The following is a 13,507-nucleotide window of genomic DNA, read 5'->3' on the forward strand; positions in this document are numbered from 1 at the left end:
AAAGAAGAAATTCTGGGCGCGCCTAGTCAGGGCGCGACTTAAATGTGCCTTACGAAAAGAGTGCAAATTAATCTAGATCCTCGCCCTTGGCACAATTCAAATACGCCCGATGCGCAATGTGATGCAAATTTTTTTTGACAGGTTCGTTTTAGTCCTTGTTGGCTGGAGAGTATAAAAGGCTAGACCTTGAACATTAATTAGTGTAAGTATTTTTCAAGCAAAAGAGACGCAGAAGAAGCCAGTGCGAAGGGTTTCGAAGAGTTCCATCCATGAAGATTTAATTGAACATAGATTTATGGTGTTAGATATTTGCCCACTAACTAGACGGTGGCATCTTTCTTGTTGTTCCTATTTCGGCCCCCGCATTTTCGAAATCTTGATTCTATCCTTGCTTGTACGCATATATATGAAAACATAAAGATTCATACTTGTCTTGTTTTCTTGCATTGTTCAAATGAATTATAAACAAGGGAAGAAGAGAACTTTAATCGATGATATATATAATGATAATAATAATGTTAAGTGCAATAAAGAAGGATTGACGTCGTGTGATTTTGGAAGAAGAAGTTGGGTTTTGCCTAGAACTTAACGACAATTTTCTTCCTACAAAATTTTCAGCTGCTGCAATAATCTTTCTCCGTTGTGTTGATTCTTCCTGGTTTTGGTCATCTTGGGAAGAAGAAGAAGTCGAAAGAATTACACTTGGCCGCAAACAATTCCTTACGGCTGCAGATTAGGCATGTGCTAAAAACCTGTCAACCCGCGGACCCGATCCGACACGAAGGGTCTTTGGCGGGGTCGAATGGTTTAGATGGGTGCAGGTTCAATTTCTGTTAAAAATCAAATTTTGGTTTGGGGATTGGGTTGGGGCGTTTCTTACCCGACTCGACCAATCCATAAAGATCAATTCGCTTTTTGGTCGGACCTGACCCCGACGAATCGGGTTCGCGGACGGTTCTTACCCCTATTCGGTTCGGATTTCGGGCCTAAAATATTTGTTACCCAACATGTCGGATTGGGTTCGGGGGTCAAACCTTACCCGCCCGACCTGTGCACACCTGTACCGCTAATTACTGAAAGCGTGATTACTATGTACGATTCTGTTGTGTTTTACACACTTCTTGGCCATTAAGAATTACACTTGGCCCCAAACAATAACTCTTGGCTGCATCTAATTACTCGTGATCGCAAGTTATTAAAAGCGTGCATGATTACTACAAAATCCTTGAATTTTAATTTATTTTATTAATTAGTTTGGCCACTATTTAATTGGGTGTTATGGTTGGGTCCCAATTAATTATTTTTGTGCGCACCATAGGTACAATTGTCGTAATTGTTATTACATGGGTATAAGCTTAATTAACCATAGTAATTTAGTTTTTACCCCAGTTAAAATATTAGATATTTTGTTAAACTAGATTGCTATAATTGTGGGTGTTTGTTATTAGTGGGAACTACCAAAGGGTATAGTTATACAAAAGTGCTACACACACAACGGTTGTGTAAAACACAATATACAACCAATCTCTAGCCATCCATGGCTGCAATGAATGGTCAGGATTCGCTCAAACTCTTTCTCATAAAAGTTAAACTTATCCATGGAAGAGTTTTTTTAAAATCTAGACCGTCCAAATACATCTGGACGGTCAGAATTACAAACACAACCAACACAACGGTTGTGCAAGTAGCATTTTTGATAGTCATAAGCTGAGTAGGGTTTCTATTAGGTTAGACGTATTGTTCTGATGAAAGAAAAGGGGCGCAGCTTCGAGGGTTCTTCGAGTTCAAGTATTTTTTCAACTGGTGGTCTTGCTATCTCTAAAATAGGTACTTTGCTCTTTAATTGGTTCAGTTGCTTTCTAATCTACAGATATGTTTTAGTCTGCACTGAGTTCTCCTCGTAAAAGTATTGGGTGTGTTGGGTTTGTTGCAAGTCGAGAGCGAAGGTGGACGGGTGCTACATCGGAATGTGCGTGGAGGATTGACGAAGGTTGTTAGATGTCCTTCTGATATATTAGCAAATTCCCTTTCTATTATATTATTCAAACTGTGTTTTTGTGTTTCGTAGTGGGCTGTTGTAGTGGATATTGGAGGATTAGGTAATGGTTAATGACTAAAGAAAGTGCAAAAACAAGAGTTTAGAACAGAAAGTTTGACGTGGTGCGAGTGGGAAACTGAATGAATTACTTGGACTTAGGTTGGAATTTGGGAATGGAGAACAGGTGGCTGCATTGGAGACATATTGTTGGAATTGGAAATTAAAGTTTGGGTTTTGTACGGTTCTCGGGGATTGAGTGAGTTAGTTCTAGGATTAGTTAATTTTAATTTTACATTAGTCCTAATACAGTTAATGATAATAGTACTACATGATTCTTTGTTCAGGTTAGACTCGTTTCGCGTTGTTCGTTTGCATTAGCTTTGGATCCAGGTGAGTGGTTAAGCATGTTACGTACTTGCGAACTTCCCCATATCCCTTAAATTATTGTTTTAGAAAATTAATGATTGAAATTGGGAACACGTATTTATTTTATTCGGTTCTTGAAATTGGCATGCGGATTGGTGAAACTATTTATTGTTCGGATAATCTTTTGGTGAGAACTTTGTGGATATTGTTGGGAACATATTTTGGAAGTCCAGGGAAATTAATCCTTTGTGTGCGGGTGACTCTGGCCATTAGGGAGGAGATCGGATTAAGCCGGTGACCCTAATGCTCAACGGTTGTTATTGACCAGATCATTCTTAGGGAAAAGTTCCACGGGCTGCCTACTCGTGGTGACTCTAAGTTTTGATATTGGATCCAATTATGAGACATTTATTCATTGGCATTTGGTTCTATCGATATTGGTTGTGGTTCCCCATTGTTGTTGGAGATTGGTTTGTGATCGCCATTGAGGTTTGTTGGTAAATGATTTATGGCCAAATTTGTTGGTTTAATGCACACCTTCGTATGCCAAAATATGTTATCGTGATAATCTATTTTTAGCCATGTTTTTGAACTGTATTATTATACATGCTTTACTACTCACTGGGCTCGTCAGCTGACGGATTTATTCCAACTTCATTTTCAGGCAAGTTAGGCAGTTAGGAGGACTTTGGCGGCATCTCGGGGACTTCTTTTAGTTTGACCTCTTTAGGGTGTCTCATCATATTTTTATTTTATTAATCGCTTCTGCATTTGAAACATTTTGTCAGACATCTGGATTCTTTTATTACTGTTGGATCACTGGATTTATTTGGTTCATGGGATGTTTGTGCCCCATTCTTTTTATGCAATTTATTGGTTGGGGATGTTCTGAATAAAAAAAAAAGGTTGGCTGTTTGGTGGATCCTTGCTTGGGAGTTTTTATAAAAAATTTTTTTAGGCTGCATGTTCTACGAGTTTTGGTCTTGTGGTTCATGGCCGGTCACTTCTCATTTTGGGGTGTGACATTACAAGCTTCTTAGCCGCTTTTAATTACACTCCGCCGCTTTTAATTACTCGTGGTCGTTTTTAATTACACTTGGCCACGTTGAATTATATTCTCTTGTGTTTTACATGCTTCTTGGATACTCGTGACCGCTTCTAATCACACTTGGTCGCGTCAAATTACATTCTCTTGTTTTTACATGCTTCTTGGCCAGCCGCTTTGAATTATTAGTGGACGCGTCGAATTACACTTGACCTCATTGAATTACATTCTCTTGTGTTTTACATGCTTTTTGGCCATGTTGAATTACACTTGGTCGCTTCGAATTACTTGGGAACGCGTCGAATTACAGTTGGCCACGTCAAATTACATTCTCTGGTGTTTTATACATGCTTCTTGACCGCGTCGAAGTACACTTGGCCTCGTTGAATTAGACTTGGCCGTGTGTTAAATTACTCGTGGCCGCAAACAAATTTGTATTCGTGTTCATCAGTCACGCATTTGTACTAAAACTCCCAGCATTTGTACTAAAACTCCCAGCCACAAACTGGCCAACTTTTTTCAATTGAAACTCTCTCTCTCTCTCTGTCTGCCTTTCAAAAAAAATCTTTCTCACTCTCTCTCTCTCTCTCAGTTGTAAGGTTTGAAGTGTGTTGTGTGGATTGTGAAATTCCTTCTCCACGTGTTGTCTTTTCTTTTCTTTTTTCATGTGAAGATATGGAAGTTTTATCTTGGAATCTGTTGGATTGAACTCCATTATCAAATAAACGTAAAAAGAATGTATTATACTATGCGTTTACTTAATTTTCTTCCTCACTGAATATATTTTTATGGAACGTACGTACGTTGTTCTCTACTACTCCTAGCTTGTTGGATCAAAACCATTCATCTCACTCACACACGAATTGAGAGAAAACTTAACCATTATTGGATCATACGTAATAAAATTACAAAAAAAAAAAAAAAATTTGCTCCAGAGGAGCATTCCTCTGAGCTCGACTCCCTCTGGTTAATTATCTCTCACCTTCACCACAAAATCTCGCCTTGGGTGAATACTGATGATGAAATGGTTTTTTATTAATTAATGAAGTGTGGAGAGCCCAATGAACGAGTACCATAGAACTAGGCATGTGTGCATCAAACGGAACTTAGAATGTGTAAATGGGCATGAAGACGAACATTAGCCTTTGTCGCTCCAACGATCTTTGAATCGGTCTCTCTTCGACCGACTTTTCATAAATAAAATTTCATTATTTTAATTGGTCGTTTCCATCATCTTTTAATACAGTTAAAACCTTATTTATCATTAAATAATTGGTCTTAATCCAATTTAAAATAAAAATGATACGAGCGTTTTATTGAAAGAATTTGTTTTTTGACCAATTGAGGGTAAAATGGTCATGTATTTTGATGTAAAAATTATATTTCATTGGAACCAATTAGGTAGGAAATTAGATTGGACAATCCTTCTAACGGTTCAATCCACGACCAAATTGGAGTTCGAGAGTGCCTAGGGCAAGTCTGCAAAGTTGGAATTGTTTGCAAGGTTCAGGATGCGCCCAGGGCGCATTTTAATGCGCCTGGGCGTAGAGGAGTGCGCCTGAGGCGCCATTGTAATGCTGCATAACATGTTAAACTTTGCTGATCTGCTTCGGACACTCCCGAACTCCAATTTTCGCGTGGTTTAATTGAACCGTTAGAAAGCTTGTCCAATTTACATTCTAGCCCAAGTAATTTGGATAAAAAAATCAAATGTATATGTAATGAAGTGACCATTTTACCCTCAACGGGTCAAAATATGATTCGTTCCGGCAAAGCGCGTGTATGTTTCTCATTTTAAATTGGATCAAGACATATTATATATCATTAAATAGTGTTTTTAAAATACTAAAAGATGCCGGGATCTAACCATAAATGGGAGTTGAGCATATAGTTTCACTTTCCCCGCATTGAACCAAGCAATATTCTTGCTTGCGATTGGTATTTTTTTTGGAAGCATCAATCTCAACGATACATTGTTTGGCAACAACTATTAATGTGTTTTGAATCAAAATGATGGATTTCTATATGAAATGTTGGTGCATTGGTATGCCTCTTGGCTGTTTTATGAAAAACTGAATGTCTATTTCAGTAGTTAATTACATCAAAAAAGAAAAACGTATTGAATGCTCCCAAGGCGCAATTCAAATGCGCTTGAGGCGCATTATAGAAAGGGAAAAAATAGGTTGTGGCCATGGAGCAATTCAATTGCAACTGAGAAACATTACAAAAAAGAAGAAATTCTGGGTGTGCCCAGCCGAGCGCGACTTAAATGTGCCTTACGAAAGGAGTGTAAATTAATCAGGATGCAAGCCCTTGGCGCATTTCAAATACACCCGAGGCACATGTGTTGCAAATTTTTTTTTGACGGGTTCGTTTTAGTCCTGGTTGGCTTGAGAATATTAAAGGACAGCGTTTAAACCTTAATTAGTGTAAGGATTTTATAAGCAAAAGAGATGCACAAGAAGCCAGTGCGAAGGGTTTTCAAGAGTTCCATCCATGAAGATTTTATTGAACATAGACTTATGGTGTTAGATATTTGCCCACGAATTAGACGGTGGCGTTTTTGTTGGTGTCCTTATTTCGGCTTCCGCGTTTACGAAATCTTGATTTAGTCCTTGCTGGTACCCATATGCGAACAGAAAGGTTCAAACTTGTCTTGTTTTCTTGCATTGTCCAAATGAATTATAAACAAGGGATGAAGAGAACTTTAATCGATGAGATATATAATAATAATTATTATGTTAAGTGCAATAAAGAAGAAGAATTACGCTTGGCCGCAAATTAGGCATGTGCTAAAAACCCGTCAACCAGTGGACCCGACCCGACCTGATACGAAGGGTCTTGTGCGGGGTCGAATATGTGGTTCGGACGCTCAAGGTTCAATTTCTGTTAAAAATCAGATTTTGGTTCGGTGTTCAAGTTGGTGTGCTTCTTACCCAACCAATCCATAAAGATTAATTTGGTTTTTGGTTGGACCCGACCCCGACCCTACGAATCGGGTTCACGGACGGTTCTTGCCCCTATTCGGTTCGGATTACGGGCCTAAAATATTTCTTACCCGACTTGTCGGGTCGGGTTCGGGGTCAAACCAGACCCGACCGACCCGTGCACACCCGTACCGTAAATCATTGAAAGCGTGATTACTACGCACGATTCTATTGTGTTTTACATGCTTCTTGGCCGTTAAGAATTACACTTGGCCGCAAAGAATAACTCTTGGCCATGTCTAATTACTTGTTGCCGCAAGTTATTGAAAGCACGATTACTACGCTTGATTCTCTTGTATTTTACATGCTTCCTAGCCGCGTTTAATTACATTCGGCCGCTTTGAATTACTCGTGGCCGTTTTTAATTACACTCCGCCGTGTTGAATTAAATTCTCTTGTGTTTTGTATCTTTCTTGGCCGCGTTGAATTACACTTGGCCACTTTGAATTACTCGTGACCGCTTCTAATCACACTTGGCCGCGTCAAATTACATTAACTTGTTTTTTACATGCTTCTTGGCCGCTTTGAATTACTAGTGGACGCGTCGAATTTCATTCTCTTGTGTTTTACATGCTTTTTTGCCACGTTGAATTACACTTAGTCGCTTCGAATTGCTTGGGACGCGTCGAATTACACTTGGCCACGTCAAATTACATTCTCTTGTGTTTTATACATGCTTCTTGGCCACGTCGCAGTACACTTGGCCACGTTGAATTAGACTTAGCTTGTCAAATTACTCGTGGCCGCAAACACTTGTAAGGTTTGAAGTGTGTTGTGTGGATTGTGAAATTCCTTCTCGACGTGTTTTCTTTTCTTTTCTTTTTTTATGTGAAGATATAGAAGTTTAATCTAGGAATCTGTTGGATTGTACTATGCGTTTACTTAATTTTCTTCCTTAATGAATATATTTTTATGTTACGTACGTACGTTGTTTTGGAACTCCAATATTGGAATTATTAGGTTAGACGGAGGCGTTTGGAACTCCAATATTGGACATGGGGACCCTACTACTGGCTTAGGAGCACAGCAGGCTCTGTTCCCTCGAAATAGGTTTCATTTTGAAATCTGAAAATTTAAATCCACACTGTTTTGTAGGAAATCATGAGAGAAAATAAGATGCGCCCGGGGCACATTACAAGAATAGAGAAAATGTGGATGAGCCTGGGGCGCATTCGAATTTTGCCTGAGGTGCATGTGATACAGCAAATATTCTTGATTTGTGTTTTACTGAGCTTTTCAAGTCCGGATTGACAGGAGACTAAAAGAGGCAATCTCCATTATAAAAAGAAGGTCTTAGATTCATTTGATTCAAAGGCTGTAGTGCATCCTCTCATTTCCTGGTTAAGTGTCCATGGTTTTCACCTAAATCACACAACTGCCATCCCCGTCCAACCGAGATGCGTAGTGCCGTAGGCACGGGCTAGCACTAGTCCTTTAAACATTACAAGGATTGTTAAAGCATAAGAGAGGCACAAGAAGCCCGTACGAAGTGATTCCAAGAGTTGTTCAAGCAAAAGAGAGGCACAAGAAGCCAATATATATAGGAAGGGATTCCAAGAGTTCCATCCATGAAGATGTGTACTTATTGAACAACTTGGATCGATCTCATACCGAATTACTTCACCAAGGATCTCATATAGTAGATTGTAAAATTACGAATTGAGAGGCTAAGGATTGAGTGCGCAAGTACAGTGTAAGAATTGAGAGCAGAAACGTAAGACATTAATTTGAAGGAGTTAAAACTAGATCAGCTCATTGATGATCCGCTTAATAGAGAAGACTAACCCTGTAATTAAACAGTCGAGAAAATACTAGTACTTCTCAATTACACAAATCTGCATATGTCAAGCCAACTAATTAGGTTCTCGACCCGAAGTAGCAGAAACATTTGAACTTGGTTTGGTTGGGGTGCACCAAGCCAATGCAATAGAGCAACACCAAGGAAACGCATTAAAGGCCCCAGTAGCAAGCAACTGTAGTGGGCCCTCCCCGCAAAAAATTATTAATTTAATAAACAGAGAACTAATTGCACGCATAACAAATATTAAACTGATAAGAACAGATACTACACTTGATCTTTGCCAGAAGGCCGAGAAAGATATGTCTTCTCATCTCTTGCACTGCCTATTTTATAGTCAAGTTTTCTCTCCTTGTTTTTCTACTTAGTTGATGAGGGAAACAAACCCGAAAGTCACAAACTGGGTTTTGCTGCTTTTGCACAAATTCTGTTTAGTTTGTGCCACTGGTTTGACTTGGTTGTTTGAAGCCTCTCAGCACGTAGTGAGTCCTTGTGTCGACCAATTACATTGTTATTGCTAAATCTATTGAGTATCGGATTGCTTGGGATAAAAAAAAAAAAAAAACCACCCCTCTAAATTAACCCTTTGCGGACTTGCCATTGTAACACTACATAACATGTTAAACTTTGCGGAATTACCCCGGACACTCCCAAACTCCAATTTTCGCGTGGTTTGAACCTTTAGAAAGCTTGTCCAATTTACTTTCTAGCCCATGTAATTTGGATAAAAAAAATCATTTGTATATCTAATGAAGTGACCATTTTACCCTCGATGGGTCAAAATATGAATCGTTCTGTCAAAACGCGTGTATGTTTCTCATTTTAAATTCAATCAACACCCATTATGTATCAATAAATAGTGTTTTTAAAGTACTAAAAGGTGGCGGGATCCAACCACAAATGGGAGTTGAACATATAGTTTCTCTTTCCCTACATTGAACCAAGCAATATTCTAGCCTGCGATTGGTATTTTTTTTGGAAGCATCAATGTGAACAACACATTGTTCGGTAACAACTATAAATGTGTTTTGAGTCAGAATGATGGATTTCTACGTGAAATGTTGGGGCATTGGTATGCCTCTTGGCTGTTTTATGGAAAATTGAATGTCTATTTCAGTAGTTCATTACATCAAAAATGAAAAACGTACAAAATGCTCTCAAGGCACAATTCATATGCGCCTGAGGCGCATTACAAAAAGGGAAAAAAAAAGATGTGCCCAGGGAGCAATTCAATTGCGCCTGAGACGCATTACAAAAAAGAAGAAATTCTGGGTGCGCCAAGCTGGGGCGAGACTTAAATTCGCCTTACGAAAAGAGTGCAAATTAATCAGGATCTGTGGGCACGCGCCCCGGAAATTTTGCTTGTGAAATTGGGTGCGGCCCTTTTTGTTTGGAAAAGCGCGGCGAAACGCTTCGATTCAGAGTCGCCACTCGGGTTTTAGCGGTGAGAGCACCCAAGGAACCGAACTCGAAAACGTTTACCACGTTTGTTTGATTTTTGAAAAGGCTTGTAGACTGGTCCGTCGTCACCTTCGATATCTGAAGTTCGGGAGCTAGATTACGAGAGGGGAAGGGTTTTATGGCACCCCTCTCACCCAATCCGGAGATCGGTCTCTACTCGGGCATTTTATGAAACGTTTGCATTTTTTTCCTCTCATTTGATCATTTTTTAGCCAATTAGGGCGGGGGAACAGTTAACGGGGGTTAAAACTATAACAAGTTGTGATTTATGTGGCAAAATGTTTATGGATGACTTGATTGCAATGCTAAATATAGATTGAGAACAAGCACTGAGCAAACTGGGCAAATTGCAGTACGCTGCCCCGCAGGGGCATGAGCAAGTTCTACCAGCATGCACTGGTCGAGCCACTGCATGTTGGTTAGACTTGCGCACGTGATAAGTGCCAAAATATGTATATTTTGGCCCTCCAATCTACATTTATTAGTCATTTATTTTTGTTAATTGATTTTTATTTTATGCTTTTTATGTTTATAGGTTGCTCGAGCCCGTTGTCCGAGATTTTGTATAAAAAGAAGATTTTAAAGAAGTTTGGGATCGAAGTGCGAAGTGCATTAAAATTTTGGATGATTAATTTAATATTAGATAAAGTCAAAGAGTCTTTGTGTAATTTAAGTATTCAATCTCTATATATACAATTTGACCTACTGATGAAGAATGGGGGTCAGCAGCTTTTGGACTTCTTCCCACGGACGAAAAAAAAAGACAGAGAGATTGGGGCTGCCGTGGGAAGGAAAAGAAGGAAGAATTGGGGCTGCCGTGATTCTTCTTGGGATCACGCAACCGACGGGCTACGGCACATATTGGTTTTACAGTAATGTTTTCTTTTTCTTCCAAGTTTTGAAGCTTTGTTCAATTTCTCGCACACTAGTAATTCGTTTCAGTTTCTGCTCTTTAATAAAGTTGTTCTTTGGTATTTGTTTGATTTGTATCTTTTATTTATTTCGTATTTAGAAGCATGTTTCAAGTTAGGGTTTCTTTTATTTTATGCGCAATGTTTCAAAACGATAAGGGGTGGCTACCTAAAAGCCCATTAAATTAGTTAAACCCGAGTTTTTAGTCAACACACATCACCGTCTCTGTGGATTCGACTCCGGACTTACCGGATATTGTGCTACGTCGGTTTTAGCCCTACGCTTGGGGCAACCCATTATTTTAGGTCTAGGAATCGGTCAAGCATTTTTGGCCACAGCAAGACTGGCGTACTTCACTTATCTGGTTTCACAGCCTTTGTTTGCAACCCTCTGGGCTCTGGAAAAGGATCAGCGCACACACAGGACAAACCATGCAGTTTAAACAAGCAGGATATATATATTTACAGACAGATGAAATGGCTTGAAGCCATAAAAAAAAAAGGAAAAAGACAGGAAACCCCCTGAACAGAGTGGGGACATGCAGCAGGCCAAGATCACACTAAGATGAAAGGGCCAGCCACTGGGTCGTGGGACAACTGCCGTACGCCAGTCATGGACTGTCGTACGCACGTTTGGCCATAATCCAGTGCTTGGCTTTTGCATCATCTGGGCTCTGGAACATGACCAGAAGGATCCCAGAGGCCTTTTGAATGGACAAAGAGTAAGCAATAACCTTTATCTAAACACTAGCAAACACACAGAAAATAGTAAACTGGTTATTTAGCATGCAAGGGTGATTGACAGAAAGATAAAACAAAAGGAATGACGATCCATGATCCCCACGCCAGTTGTGCTCGTTCTGCCATGACTGGCGTACGGCATGTAGAAACTGGCGTGCGCCAAGTATCATCGCATACGATTGTTGTATTTTACCAGTTCAAGGCCAGGACTAGTATTGTTTACCAGCCTGGGCCTTGCTGGTTCCCCTCAGGGGCCGAAAACAGAAAGGAATGCAAAGGTGGTATACCTTTTGGGTGTTGAAGTTTGAAGGTGGTTTAGAGCCTAAAGGTTGAAGATGGATGTTGTATGGTGATTGGATGTCAGTGGAGGTATATGGAAGTGGGCTTCTTTCCTTTATCTTTCAATGGAAGAAGAAGAAGAAAGCAAGAAGAGAGGAGAGGGGAGTTTTTCTTTTACTTCTTGATGATGCTAACCCCTTGCAAATGAATGCAAGGGGGGTATTTATAGGGGAAAAAGACTGAGATCAGTCTGGGACCAAGGCCTTGTTTGGCTGGTTGGAAGAGGAAGGGAGCCTTCCATGCATTAAATGCATGGGACTTGGCTTGATGGGGGGTGTAGGAGAGAGGGGGAGCGGGCCTGGCCGATATAATCATCAGGGGCTACTGTGGCCGACGTCAGGGTGGCACAAAAGTCCCGCCCAAGTGGCTGAATAAAGTTGATTTGACTGGGTTTGACTGGCGTGCGCCACTATTAACTGGCGTGCGCCGGTAAAAGCTGGGCCACTGGTCGATGACTGACACGTGGCAGATGACTGGCGTACGCCTCCAGGACATTGGCGTGTGCCAGTTTGGTTTTGCTGGGGCTGTTTGGCTCTGGTCTGAAGGGTTTGATATGGGTTTGAAAGAGGCTCGGGACACTCAAAGTTCAAACACACCTTTGCCCTTAAACTGTTTTCGACTAAAATCATCATTGGGGAAAACGAAAGATCGACAAATAACGTTATCTAGACAGTCCAGAATGGGGTGTCTACAGGATCCACGCCCTTGGAGCAATTCAAATACGCCCAAGGTGCATTGTGATGCAAATTTTTTTTGACAGGTTCGTTTTTGTCCTTGTTGGCTGGAGACTATAAAAGGCTGGACTTTGAACATTAATTAGCGTACGTATTTTTGAGACGCACAAGAAGCCAGTGCGAAGGGTTTCCAAGAGTTCCATCCATGAAGATTTCAATGAACATAGACTTATGGTATTGGATATTTGCCCACGAACTAGATGGTGGCATCTTTCTTGTTGTTCCTATTTCGGCTCCCGTGTTTACAAAATCTTGAATCTGTCCTTGCTTGCACCCATATGCAAACAGAAAGATTCGAACTTGTCTTGATTTCTTGCATTGTTCAAATGAATTATAAACAGGGCAAGAAGAGAACTTTAATCGATGAGATATATAATAATAGTAATAATAATGATAATAATGTTAAGTGCAATAAAGAAGAAGAACTTACTTTAAGTTATTTTGAAAGAAGAAGTTGGTATTTGCCCAGAACTGAACGACAATTTTCTTCCTACAAAATTTTCAGCTGCTGCAATAATCTTTCTCCGTTGCGTTTATTCTTCCTAGATTTGGTCATCTAGGGAAGAAGAAGAAGATGAAAGAATTACGCTTGGCCGCAAACAGAACTTAGAATGTCGAAATTGACGTGAAAACAAACATTAGCCTTTGTCTCTCCATTGATCTTTGAATCAGTCTCCCTACGACCGACTTTTCTTATATAAAATTTCATTATTGTAATTGGTCGTTTCCATCATCTTTTAAAACATTAAAACCTTATTTATCATTATATAATTGTTCTTAGTCCGATTTAAAATAAAAAAGACACGAGCATTTTATTGAAAGAATTTGTTTTTCGACCAATTGAGGGTAAAATGGTCATGTATTTTGATGTAAAAATTATATTTCATTGGAACCAATTAGGTAGGAAACGAGATTGGACAAGCCTTCTGACAGTTCAGTCCACGGCCAAATTGGAGTTTGCGAGTGTCTGGGGCAACTCCGCAAAATTGGAATTGTTTGCAAGGTTCAGGATGCGCCCAGGGCGCATTGTAATGCGCCTGGGCGAAGAGGAGTGCGCCTGAGGCTCCATTGTAATGCTGCATAACTT

The 13,507-nt window shown here is 40.0% G+C and overlaps 1 non-coding gene across 1 annotated transcript; it reads right to left on the minus strand.

Moving 5' to 3' along the window:
• Positions 1–8,339: 8,339 nt before the first annotated feature.
• LOC131309207 (U2 spliceosomal RNA) lies at positions 8,340–8,538 on the minus strand. The gene has a single exon (XR_009194875.1). It is a non-coding gene; the product is annotated as a U2 spliceosomal RNA (small nuclear RNA).
• Between the last annotated feature and the right edge of the window lie 4,969 nt (positions 8,539–13,507).

The sequence above is a fragment of the Rhododendron vialii genome, chromosome 1a (assembly GCF_030253575.1).
Source record: "Rhododendron vialii isolate Sample 1 chromosome 1a, ASM3025357v1".
NCBI classification, from domain to species: Eukaryota; Viridiplantae; Streptophyta; class Magnoliopsida; order Ericales; family Ericaceae; genus Rhododendron; species Rhododendron vialii.